Here is a 12,007-nt window from a genome sequence, read left to right as displayed (position 1 = left end):
TATGAGCAAGGGCCCTTCATGATGAAGGAGAAAGTTCAAGCTGCTCTGAAAGAATTGACCAAAAAACAAAGCTCCAGGAGTTGACAGCATACCAACGGATATATGTCAACAAACAGATTCTGCCCTGGATGTGCTTACTAAGTTGTGCCAAAAAATCTGGAGGAGAGCCACCTGGCCAACTGACTGGAAGAGATCTATATTTGTTCCCATTCCAAAGAAAGGTGACCTGACAAAATATGGAAATTATCAAACAATATCATTAATATCACATGCAAGCAAGATATTGCTGAAAATTCTTCAACACATCAATAGAGGCCTACCAGATGTGCAGGTTGGGTTTAGAAGAGACTGTGGTACTAGGGATATTATAGCTAATGTTAGATGGATCTTGGCAGAAAGCAGAGAGTACCAGAGGAATTTCTATCTGCACTTCACTGACTATGCAAAGGCTTTTGACTGTGTGGATCACAACAAACCATGGCTGACTCTGAGAAGAATGGGAATCTCAGAACATTTGTGCTTATGTGAAACATATACTTGAACCAAGAGACAGTCATCAGAACAGAGGAAGGAGATACTGCATGGTTCAAAATCAGGAAGGGTGTCCTCCAGGGATGTATTCTGTATCCATACTTCAATCTGTGTGCAGAATAGATCATCCAGGATGCTGGTCTGTATGAGGAGAAATGTGGCATCAGGATTGGAGGAAGATTCATCAACAGCCTGCATTATGCAGATGATACAACCCTGCTTGCTGAAACTGAGGAGGACCTGAAGCGCTTGCTGCAAAAGGTCAAGGATTGCAGCCTCCTATATGGATTGAAGCTCAACCTCAAGAAAACAAAGATTCTCACCACTGGACCAATTGGTAGCATCATTATGGATGATGAAGAGAGTGAGATTGTTAACAGTTTTAGTTTGCTTGGTTCCACAAACAACACTCTCTATACCAGCAGCCAGGAAATCAATAGACAAATTGCATTAGGAAAGGCAGCTGTCAGAGACCTCTCCAGAGTACTGAAGAGCAGCGATGTCAGGCTAGAGACTATGGTGCATCTGATCTAGGCCATAATCTTAATTGTATGCTATGCATCAGAGATCTGGAAAATGACTAGGGATGAAATAAAGAGAATTGATGCCTTTGAGCTGTGGCTGGAGAAGAATGTCGAATATACTGTTGGCTGCTAGGAGAACAAGCAGATTCTTCCTGGAGAGGGTGAAACTAGGCTGCTCCTTGGAGGAAAGGATTCTGAAGCTTCGTCTGAAATACTTTGGGCATGTTGTAAGGAGGGACCAGAACTTGGAAAGGGACATCATGTTTGGGAGGGTAGAGGGACAGCACAAGAGAGGAAAACCCTCAATAAGATGGATCGATTCAGTGAAGGGGTAATGGGAGTAGGTGTGTCAGAGGCAATGAGGTTGACACAGGATAGACTAGGGTTTAAGGCTCTTGTACATAAGTCACTATGAGTCACAAGCAACTCAACGGCACATAACAACAACATAGGAAAAATTCTGAGTGCCACAAGAAGAATCATAGAATCACTGTTCCAAAAAGAACTGGTCGATGCTGAACCATCTCAGAAAGTAGCTCATGATCAAGAACCCACAATATTGAAAGAAGAAGTCCAATATGCACAAAAGGTATCACAAAAATAATACCCCAGAAACTGATGGAATATCAGCTGAGGTGTTCCACCAAACAGAGGCAGCCCTTGGGCATGTTCATTCATGTATACCAAAAAATCTGGACAGCTATTTAGATAACTGAAGGAGATCCATATTTGTGCCCATTAAAAAAAATAAAATAAAGATGATCCAACAGAATGTGGAAGTTACCAAACAATTTTATTAATATCACAAGCAAGTCAAATCTTGATGAATAGTATTAAAAACCAACTGTGCATCCACAGGAAACTGCCAGAAATTTGACCTGAATTCAGAATAAGCCTCAGAGCAACAGATAACATACTGCGGTATATCTAATCTGAAACTAAAAAATATCACTAAGATAAAATAAATTTATGTTTATTTGCTATGCAAAAACATTTAACTGTATATATCATAATAAATTTTTTATAACACTGTGAATAATGGGATTTCTAGAACACTTAATTATATTCACATGGAAACCTATATATACACCAAGAAACAGTTGTCAGACAGACCAAAGGGATATTGTACAGTTTAAAATTTGGAAATATGTGTGGCAGGGTTGGATCTTTTTACTGTAACTATCCAATGTGCATGTTTATAACATATTCCAAAAAGCTAAACTATGTGAAGAATAATGTGGCATCAGGATTGGAGGAAGAATCATCACAACCTATGTTATGCTCCTTCAAAGTGAAGAGGACACGAAGCCATTACTAAAGAAAACTAAAAACTACATATCTCAGTATAGATTATGCTTCAACTTCAAGAAAATAAAAATCTTTGCAACTGGACCAATAAACATTATGATAAGGGACAAAACATTGAAGTTGTCAATTATTTCATTTTACTTGAATCCACAAACAACACTGAAAGAAGCAGCAGTTAATAAATCAAGATTGCACTGGGCTAATCTGCTGCCAAGGAATTCTATAAAGTGCCAACAATTCCATTTTAAAGACTAAGCTATGTTTGACATAAAGTCATTTCTATTCAATTGCTTCTTATGCTTCTGAAAATTGGATAGTGAATAAGGAATGCTGTTGTTGTTATGTGCCATCGAGATCCTATGTACAACAGCCCTAAACCCTGTTCTATCCTGTGTCAATCTTATTGTCTCTGACACACCTACTCCCATCATGTGAGTGACTGAATGAATCCATCTCATCTAGGGTCTTCCTCTCTTGTGCTGTCCAGCACCCTCCCAAGCATGACATCCCTCTCCAAGGACTTGTCCCTCTTTGCAACATGTCCAAAGTATGTCAGATGTAGCTTCAGTCTCACCCTCTCTAGGACAAACTTGTTTGTTCTCCTGGCAGTCCATGGTACATTCAATACTGTTCTCCAGCACCACAGCTCAAAGGCATCAATTCTCGTCCCATCATCCCTAGTCATTGTCCAGCTTTCTGATGCATAGCAAGTAATTGCAAAGACCATGGCCTGGATCAGGCACAACTTATTCTCCAGACTGATATTGTTGCTCTTCAGTACTTTGGAGAGGTCTCTGACAACAGACTTTCCCAATGTAATTTGTCTTTTTAATTTCTGGCTGCTGGTACCAAGAGTATTGATTGTAGAGCCAAGCAAGCTAAAGCTGTTAACAATCTCAATCTCTTCACCTTTACATCATGATAAGGAATATTAACAAATAATTTATATATTTGAATTGCAGTATTCACAAAGAATATTACATATACCATAAACTTCCAAAAGAAAAAGCAAATTTGTTTTGGAAGAAGTGCAGCCAGGATACTCCTTAAAGGCAAGAATAATGAGAGTTCACCTCATATACTTTAGGCATATTGTCAGAAAGGACCAGTCCCTAGAAAAAGGTATCAAACTTAAAAAGACAGAGAGGTCAGTGAAAAAGAGGAAAGACCCTCAACAAGGTGGTTTGACATAGTGACTGCAACAATGGGGCTAAGCAGAGATTGTGAGGATGATGTAAAATCAGGCAAGGTTTTTGGGTTTTGTTTCTATAATATATAGGCTCACAGTTTTGAAGCAGACTCAAAAACACCTAACAACATTTGCCTACTAAAATTTGCCTGAAATTCTCAATTCAATTTTTAATATTTCTTCTTTCAGCTCCATTCATCCTTCCCACTGAAATCTTGGTTCTGTATTTAGCACTCCATATTGTTGTTGGGTGCCACTAAGTCATGTACAATTCATCACAACCCTGTGAACAACAGATCTGAATCCTTTCCATTGCTGTGCCATCTGCACAATTTCTGACACACTTGATCCCATTGCAGCAGTCACTGTGTCAGTCCAACTGGTTGAGGGTCATTCTCTCTTTCACCAACCTGCCACATTTCCAAGTATGTTGTCCCTCTCCAAAGAATTGTTTCTTGTAGCTACATGGCAGAATGATGTGAGATGAAGCTATATCATCTTTTACACCAAGGAGAAATCTGGCTGTACGTTCTACAAAATATATGTTTGTCCTTTTAGTAGTCCATGCACTATGTTTCTCCAAGACCACAGTTCAAAGGTATCAATTTTTCTTCTCCCATTCTCATTCATTGTCCAGTCTCATTTGCATAGCAGTTAGAAGAAAAGACCATGGCTTAGGGAGCTCTGGTGGACTAGTGACAATAAGCTGTGCTGCAATCTTGAAGGCACATGGTTTGAATCCACCAGATGCTGTACTGGAGAAGGATGGCCAGTATCCTCCTGTGCCAGTTGTATCCAACTTGACAGCACACAAGAAAAGGGAGGGGAGGGGAAGAAAAGACAAGAACATGGTCTGTATCAGGTGCACTTTAGTCTTCAAACTGAAAGAATTTCTCTTCAAAAATTTGGAAAGGCCACTGACTGCAAATTTGCAGTCCCTGTAAATCACATTAAATAAACTCACCACTTAGCATCCTATTTCCCAAATCAAATTGTTCTTTATTAATTCTGATTGTAGCTGGTATCTCTTTTGCTTTTAAATAATGAAATTGTCAGGTCTACCCTTGAACATTATTATTCTGCCTTCCATAGCACCAGCCTATGCTGGGTTTTCCCTTAAGTCCTTGGAAGCTCCCTTTCCCTGTGTTGCCAACAATCTCGCACTTAATCCAAATAGTGATGTTTCAAGTATACAAACGTTCCCCTCTACTCTCTTTCTACCTTCACCCTATCTCTGAATGATACAAGAGTTTAGGAATAAATTAATTCATAATTGTTGTTATGTACCAGCGAGTTACTTGCGACTCATAGCAACCCTATGTACAAGAGCCCTAAACCCTGCACTATCCTGTGCCAATCTCATTGTCTCCAACACACCTACTCCCATTACCACAACCACTGAATTGATTCATCTCATCGAGGGTTTTCCTCTCTTGTGCTGTCCCTTCACTCTCTCAAACATAATGTTCCTCTCCAAAGATTGGTCCCTCCTTACAATATGCCCAAAGTATGTCAGGCGAAGCTTCAGAATCCTTGCCTCCAAAGAGCAGCCTGGCTTCACCCTCTACAGGACAAGCCTGTTTGTTCTAGCAGTCCATGGTATATTCAACACTCTTCTCCAGAACCACAGCTCAAAGGCATCAATTCTCTTTCTATCATCCCTAGTCACTTTCCAGCTTTCTGATGCATAGTACACAATTATGAAGACTATAGCCCAGATCAAACACACCTTAGTCTTCAGCCTGACACCACTGTTCTTCAATACTCTGGAAAAGTGCCTGACAGCTGACTTTCCCAATGAAATTAGTCTCTTGATTTCCTGGCTGCTGGTACCAAAAGTACTGACTGTGGAACCCAGCAAAATAAAACTGTTAACTGTCTCAATCTCTTCACCATCCATACTGATGCTGCAATTGGTGAGAATCTTTGTTTTCTTGATGTTGAGCTTCAATCCATATTGAAGGCTGCAGTCCTTGACCTTCTGCAGCAAGCACTTCAGGTCATAAATAAATAAATAAACAATTCAGATCTCTTACCCAAATCCCTCTCTATTTAATAATAGTACCATTATCAATTATTTTTTGGCAACAGCTGAAAGCCTATAGATAGTATGTTTACATAGTTTCAAAATATCTACCTCAAAACAAGGGAGAAACACAGAGTGACACACACAGAGTGTACAGGACAGATGGAATTTGAGTGAGAACTATTATTAAAGCAATTAGACAGGGGGAGAAGTGAGCTTCGGCAGGGAACAGCAAGCCTCAGCGGGGAGCAGCGTACTTTGACACGGAGCTGCAAGCCATAGTGAGACCCACCTGCCAGGAGCAAGCAGGACACCAGGAATTTGAGTGAGGTAGTGAGGAGCTGCTGATTTCCTGAATCACGTGGAACCCCTTCACCTTAAGCAGGAAGGAGCAAGACAGCTGAAGCTCGACTGGGGTGGCAGACCCAGTTCTCATAGGAAAAACCAAAGTTTCCTGGTTTTCCATTCAGATCCCCACACACGCCCCTCACACATGCGTCTGTGTACAGGACTCCCCTCGCCCACGTGTGTGTCTACACAAGTGCCCACTCTACATGCATCCACGTGCATGCCTGCCAAACCCTCTTCTGGAGCAGTGGTTTCAGATTAAGAAACAGCTATCACCTCAGTCACGAAAAACTTTATCACACAATGTCATGAAAGAAGCAGACAATCTCAAACCCTACACAAGCCCAAAGCAAGATATCAGCCCCCCAAAGTGACACAGTGTCAATGGATTTGCTGAAGAAAGAAAGTCTGGTGGGACTTTCTGACATAGAATTTAAAAGAATAATGATTGAATATTTTTAATGGTGAAAGACAAACTTGAAGAATTATAGGAAACTGCAAGAAAAGAGCAGGAGGAGCTTAAAAAAAATCCAAAACAATGCAGACAAAAGAAACAGGGCATTACAGGCTCTGGAAAACCCCCACAATTACAATTACAAAATTACAGTGTTTCAGATGCTGTAAAACTGATGGAGGGACATATGAATAGAGTTGAAGGGATGGAACACAACCAGTGAAACAGAAGATAGAATTGTCACCACTGATCAGCTAGAGCAAAAAGCAGAATCAAAAAAAGAATGAAAAAGAAAAAAACCCTAAGAATAATGTGGGATGCCATCAAGAGAAATAACATGCATATCATTAGAATCCCAGAACAGGAAGAAGCAAGTAAAGGCACTGAAAAAGTTGTGGAAGAAATATTAGAAGAAACTTCCCAGGCATAATGAATAAGAGAACATATATTCAAGAAGTTGAGTGACCACCATATAGAATACACCACAAAAGAAAAATGCCAACGCATATTGTAATCAAATTTGCAGAACCAAAGATAAGGAGAGAATTCTGAAAGCATCGAAGGAGAAACAAAGAGTAACCTAAAAAGGGCAGCAGATAAGATTATATGCTGACTTCTCAGTAGAGACCATGCAAATGAGAAGACAGTGGAATAACATACATCTCGAACACTCAAATAACACAACTGTCAACCATGAATACTGTACCCAACAAAATTGTCCATCATATATGAAAGAGAGATCAAGATATTCCCAGAAAAACAGAACCTAAGGGAGTTTGTAAAAGCAAGACCAGCATCGCATGAAATACTAAGAGACAGCCGTCTTACAGAGGTGCCGCACAAAGCAGGATGGACCAAAGTAATCAACACCACCACCAAAAAGAACTCAACAAAATAATGGCAATAAAGCCTTACCTCTCAATAATCACACTGAATGTGAATAGTTTAAATGCACCACTGAAGAGAAAAAGAGTAACAGATTGGATAAAAAAACAAAAACCAAATCCATCAATATGCTGTCTACAAAAAACAGATTTGAAAAATGAAGATAAAGAAAGACTAAAAATAAAAGGGGCGGAAAAAATACACCAAGCAAATGGCAAGCAGAAAAAAGCAGAAGTAGTGGTATTAATCTCTGATAAATAAATTTCAATGTAAAAACCATCACAAAGGACAAGGAAGGTCCCTACGTAACGCTTAAAGAGTCAATAGAACAAGAGGACATAACAATAATAAATATCTATGAACCAAATTGAAAGACTTGCAAAATTATATACATTAATAAAACTGAAAATAGAAATAGACAACACTACTATATTAGTTTAAGACTTCAATACACCACTCTTAAGGAAAGACAGAACTACCAGAAAGAAACTCAACAAAGATACTTAAGAATTAAACCACACAATAAATTAACTCAATCTCATAGAAATTTATAGGCTAATGCACCCAAAAAAAGCACAGTGCACCTTTTTCTCCAATGTGCATGGAATGTTTTCCAGAATAGATGACATTTTAGGTCACAAGGCAAGCATCAATAAATTAAAAAACACAGAAATAATACAAAGTATCTTCTCAGACCACAATGCTACAAAATTAGAAGTTAATAACAAGAAGACAGAAGATTTAAAAACCATGCAGTTGGAAACTGAACAACACCTTGCTTGAACATGAGTGGGTGCTAGAAGAAATAAAAAATGAAATTAAAGAGTTTCTTGAAACAAATGATAATGAAAACACAACTTACCAAAACCTCTAGGAAACAGCCAAAGCAGTATCAGAGGTCGATCTATAGCAATAAGCAAACACATCAAAAGGCAGGAAAAAAATACCATTACTCTTTAACTCAATATCTATAACAAATTGAAAAAGAACAGCAAGAATACCCTATACCCTCTAAAAAACCTGAAATTATAAAAACTAGAGCAGAAATAAATGAAATAGAAAACAGAAAAACAATTGAAAGCATCAACAAAACTAGTTGGTTCTTTGAAAAAGTCATAAAATTGACAAACCACTAGCAAAACTAACAAAGGAAACGTCACAAAATAATCTGAATAAAAGATGAAGTGGGCAATGTCACAACAGAACTAACTCAAATAAAAAGGCTAATATTGGAATATTATGGGAAAACTGTACTAAGAGCAATGACACCAGGCTGGAGACTAAGGTGCCCCTGATCCAGGCCATACCCTTCATATTTGCATGTTGTGCATTGGACAGCTGGACAGTGACTAGGGATGATAAAAAGGGAAGTGATGCCTTCGAGCTGTGGTGCTGGAGAAGAGAACTGAATATACCATGGTTTGCTAAAAGAACAAACAGGTTTGTCCTGGAGAAGGTGAAACCAGGCTGCTCCTTGGAGGCAAGGATTCTGAAGCTTTATCTGACACAGTTTTGGCCTGTTGCAAGGAGGACCATTCCTTGGAGAAGGACATAAAGTTATCTCTGTATTGTCATGACAAGAATCCATAATGAAAGTTGCATAATGGAGTGGACTGGGGTGAGGGGGTATTGTGTAACAATGAAAGAATTTATTTTTTTTTTACTTTTCAGAGAGAAAAGCAAAACAAGGGGAGTGGTAGGCAGGGAGGAAAGTGTGCAACAATGAATAAATGGAAATCCAAAGTCTCTGTAAACATTCATTAAAATATTTTTTAAAAAGGGGGGGGGAGGATAGAAATTATAACTTTACACTGAAGAGCCCTGGCAGAATCATTTTTTTCAGAGGGAGGTGGCAGTTCTGGTTTCTTTTTTTTTTCCTTTTTTTAAATTATTAATTTCAATGAAAATTTACAGAGACTTTGGATTTCCATTCATTCATTATTGCACTTTTCTCCCCTCCCAACCACCCCTCCCCCCAGTACACTCCTCTTGAAAAAGTAAAAGAAAAATTCTTTCATTGTTTTACAATCCCTCCACCCAGGTCCACTCCACTATGCAGCCTTCACTCTGGACTCCCGTCATGACAAAAATACCTATCCTTTTAAAACACTTTTTCCTCTCATCTGTTTCAATGCAGTACACATTATTTAACCCTTCTTTCTGAATCTTCCCCCAACCCCAATGTCAGTCCTGTTTTACAACAGTGGTACCATGCAGTATTTGTCCTTTTGTGAGTGAGATACTTCGCTCAGCATAATATCCTCCAGGGTCACCCATTTTTAATAATATTGCAGGAGTTCCTTGTTTTTCAATGCAATGTAGGATTCCATTGTGTGAATATACCACAGCTTCTCTATTCATTCATTTGTTGATGGGCACTTATGTTGTTTCCAACTCCTTGCTATTGTGAAAAACATGGGTGTGCTTATATCTGCTTGGGTGGCAGCTATAGTCTCTTCAGGGTATATTCCCAGTAGTGGAATTGCTGGGTCAAATGGTATCTCTATTTGCAACTTTCTGAGAAAGCGCCATACCGCCTTTCACAGTGGTTGCACCACCTTACACTTCCATCAATAGTGAACAAGGGTTCTAGTTTCTCCACAAACTCACCAGCATTTGTTGCTTGCTGGCAGAATCATCTTATCCAAATGATCAATGTTATATGAAATGTCAACATATGCACACTTGACGTTATGCACTAAGAAAGGTACATCATCTTTGTGGCATTCTACTTCAAAAATTCCTAACTGCAATCCTACAATGAGAACATCAGAAAAACTCCCAAGTTGAGAGACATTCTAAAAAACATTCTACAAAAATATCTGATCAGCACTTTGCTCAAGTGCCAAAGTAACATTGAAATTAAGAACAACTCCATTAAAACAATTGGAGTTGAATATGTAGTTGACCAAAGAAGAAATTTTAATGGCCAACAAGTATATGCAAAAAGATGCTCAATGTCATTACTCATTAGGGGAGTAAAAGTAAAGCTACCACTAGAAATTAGTTCACACCCAATAATGCGGCCATGATTAATGAATTAATTTACTTTAAAAGAAAAACAACAGTTGTTGGAAAGGAAGTGAAAAATATTGAACCATTATGCATGACTAGGGGGAATATAACAGATTAACACAAAAAATGTTCTTTTACACAAAACACTAAAAATCCAAACTCAGCACTACCAATGCATTCTGAACCATAACAACCTTATAGGACAGAATAGAATATCCCCAAAAGTCTTTCAAGGCTGAAATCTTTATGAAGCAGATTGTCACATTTTTTTCCCATGAAGCAGATACTGTTTTGCTGATTAGTAGATGGTAGTTTTAACCCCTGTGCCACCAAGGCTTCTTGAGCCATAATGGAATCTGCAAAGAGCTGGAGTCAGAATACCAGAAGGGATGAACTCGCCCAGCATTTCTCTAACTGAAGGAAGTGAAGAACAAATTCAAGTCTCTAATTGCAATACTTAACACTATGGACAGAATATTGAATGACTCAGGAGGCATCAAAAGAAGATGGAAGGAGTACACAGAGTCACGGTACCAAAAGAGATTTCACTGATACAAAAGAATTTCATGAAACAACACATGATCACGAGGCAAGGGTGATAAAGGAAGAAATTCTAGCTGCTCTGAAGGTATTATAAGGTCCCCAAAATGAATCGAATACCAATTGACATATTTCAGCAAACAGATGCTACCTTGAATGCACACACCAGGTTCTGCCAAGAAATCTAAAGGACAATTTCCTGGCCAATTGACTGGAAAGAGATTCATATTTGTTCCCATTCCAAAAAAAGGGAATCCAACATAGTACAAAAATTACAGAAACAATATCAAAATATCACACACAAGCAAAATCCTGGTGAGGATTATCCAAAAATAACCAGAACAGTGTAATTACAGAGAACCAGGCCAGGTGCTGATTGCAGAACAGACCGTCAACTACATACTATGCAAATTTAAATTAAAGCTAAAGAAGGTCAAAAGAAATTAATATGAATTAAAATTTCATCTTGAGTCTATCCCACCAGAATTTAAAAACCAACTCAAGAACAGATTTGAGGTCTTGAACACTAATGCAAAAAGACCAGTTTATCTTTTATGAACTTTATGGTTTTGGGCTTTACTCTCAAGTCTCAGATCCATTTTAAGTTGATTTTTGTGTATGATATGAGATGTGGATCCTGCTTCAACTTCCTAAAGGTAACACCAGTTTTGCTACTATTATAGATTGAAGAGGCTGTCATTTCCCTATTTCATAGGTTGTATTTCCTTTGTGAATATTAGTTGACCACAGAAAGCTGGGTCCATTTCTGGGTCTCAATTCTGTTCCTTTGGTCTATGTACTTGTCATTGTACCAGTACCATGCTGTTTTGATTACTACCGCTATGTAGTAAGTTTTTAGATCAGAGAGAGTTATGCTTCCCATTTAATTTTTATTTTTCAGAAGTGCTTTGCTTATTTGGAGTTTCCTTCCTCTCCAAATAAACTTAACAATTTCCCTTTTGATCACCTTGAAAAATGAAGATGGTATCTGTATTGGGATTGCACTGAACATGTAGATTGCTTTCAGTAGGACTGTCATTTTCACAATATTGGGTCTTACTACCCATGAACAGGGCACATTTTTCTAATTATTTAGGTCTTTTATTCTGTCTCAGTAACTCACATGCAAGCAAGATTTTACTGAAAATTATCCAAAAACGACTGGAACAGCACATCAACAGAGAAAT

The sequence above is a fragment of the Elephantulus edwardii genome, unplaced genomic scaffold (assembly GCF_000299155.1).
Source record: "Elephantulus edwardii isolate Elephantulus edwardi_28Jun2011 unplaced genomic scaffold, EleEdw1.0 scaffold00060, whole genome shotgun sequence".
NCBI lineage: Eukaryota > Metazoa > Chordata > Mammalia > Macroscelidea > Macroscelididae > Elephantulus > Elephantulus edwardii.
Note: the sequence above shows the minus strand (reverse complement) of the source record.